General features: G+C 47.7%; 1 long non-coding RNA gene across 2 annotated transcripts; it reads left to right on the forward strand.

Moving 5' to 3' along the window:
* The first annotated feature begins 235 nt into the window (after nt 1–235).
* On the forward strand, nt 236–1,676 carry LOC141523021 (uncharacterized). 2 transcript variants are annotated; one of them, XR_012478309.1, is made up of 2 exons: nt 236–514; nt 1,306–1,676. It is a non-coding gene; the product is annotated as an uncharacterized LOC141523021 (long non-coding RNA). The 2 variants fall into 2 exon arrangements; XR_012478310.1 differs by having other exon boundaries at nt 1,331–1,676.
* Nucleotides 1,677–1,892: the final 216 nt, after the last annotated feature.

Below are 1,892 nucleotides of genomic sequence, written 5' to 3' on the forward strand. Positions count from 1 at the left end.
GCGAGGGGCGGGGCTGGCGGGCGCGCGCGCCGAGGCCCCGCCCCCCGGCGGCCCGGCTTCCGGTGTGAAGTCTGCGCCGCCGCCACGTGTCCCCGGCTCCCTCCCGCCCCTCCCCGAGGGCTGAAGTCGGGGAGCCCCGCGCCCGCAGCCGGCGTGCCGGGGGGCGGGGCCGTGCCAGCGTGCCGGGTGGCAGGGCCGTGCCAGCGTGCCGGGGGGCGGGGCCGTGCCAGCGTGCCGGGGGGCGGGGCCGTGCCAGCGTGGCGTCGGGCGCGGAGGCCCCCAGGCAGGGCTTTGGCCTGGGGAGCGGAGTTCAGATCTAACCCCAGACCCTGCCAGAGCCCCCGGCGGTGAGCCCCCGGCCCAGGCTCAGCCTCGGTGCCTTGTAGAAAACTGAGACAACAAAAAGGCCGTATTGTGTCCCTAAAGATGCCCACTTCAGGCATTGCGATCCATGAAGAAAGTGAAAACAGCACAGAAAAGAACAAAAATGCCTGTCCCAGGAACAGAGCGCAGGGTTAGTAATCCGAAACAGCAGAAATAAAGCTGTTATCTTCTCCAGGGGGAAACATTTAGAGAACATAATACTTCTAATATCGATGCTAAACTTCAATACTTGTGCAAAAGAATTGGCTAGGGGCGGCTGGGTGGCACAGTGGATAGAGCACCGGCCCTGGAGTCAGGAGGACCTGGGCTCAAATCCGGCCTCAGACACTTAATAATTGCCTAGCTGTGTGGCCTTGGGCAAGCCACTTAACCCCACTGCCTTGCCAAAAAAAAAAAAAGAAAAAGAAAAAAAGAAATAGCATATAGTTTAGTAAAATATGATAAGGCTTTATCTGATACTGATGGGGCAACAGAATAAGCTAACTGAAATGTAGACAATTGTTTACATACATGATATGGTTCAAAAAGACTAGCAAAAACATCATGAAAGAAATTAATATAAAGCTATTTAAGAATATTATAGATCACACTAACATTTGCATCATAATGGATGAAAAACGTAGTTTTGAAGTAAAGCATGCTAATTTCTGTCGGGTGCAGTTCTGTCACTCCTGCATCATCAATGTCAGATTGCTTTAAAAGAACTGCTGTCAACCATGACAGAATATATTTTCAATATATTATCATCTACTTTCAATAAGTGCAGCTTTACTAATATCTGATAGCAAATTTTATTGCATTTTATTCTCATGGTCGTTCACACAATGCTAGGGGGGGGGACAAAGCTACAAAAGTTATTAGAAATTTCCCCCAAATCATCATTTGGCCCTGTTAAAATCATCAATTGCATTTGATGTTCAGGATATCCTCTTCACTTTTCATCCAGCTACATTCCTTTGGATTTTTCCATCATGACTCCTGGAATCGCTTGCAAGATCAGCCCTGATATTCCAGTGTCATCAGTCCTCTCCGCCCCTGGGCCCCTCTGATAGAAGGGCTGAGTGGACAGCTCCTCCCGAGCTTCCACTTAAGGCATCCAGGCCAGCCAGCCTTGCTTCTCACTGGGTTGCATTCCTTTGGGCTTTTTCCCCCATCTTGCCCTTATGCTGTATACCTTCTCTCCAATTGTCTTCAGCTTCCTTTTGTCTTCCCCTATCAGACTAAGCCCTTTGGTAGAAGCTTGACATGTTTTACTGACTGACAACAGTGGAAATAAAAAAAAGTTAATTAAATTTCTGGATAAAATGTATTCTTTAACACCAAATACAGATCAAACTGAATTAAATGTTGTGGTTAAAAGAATTTGAAATTGTGAAGATTAAAATTTGTTGAGTGTGTGAATTCAGGTGGGTGGCGTGAATACTGCTGTATGGAATACATAGTAATAGATGGACATTTTCTTCTTATTCTGATTCAGTAAAGATCAGCTAAACACTAAGGTTCTTGTA

This window comes from Macrotis lagotis, chromosome 4 (genome assembly GCF_037893015.1).
Source record: "Macrotis lagotis isolate mMagLag1 chromosome 4, bilby.v1.9.chrom.fasta, whole genome shotgun sequence".
Lineage (NCBI taxonomy): Eukaryota > Metazoa > Chordata > Mammalia > Peramelemorphia > Peramelidae > Macrotis > Macrotis lagotis.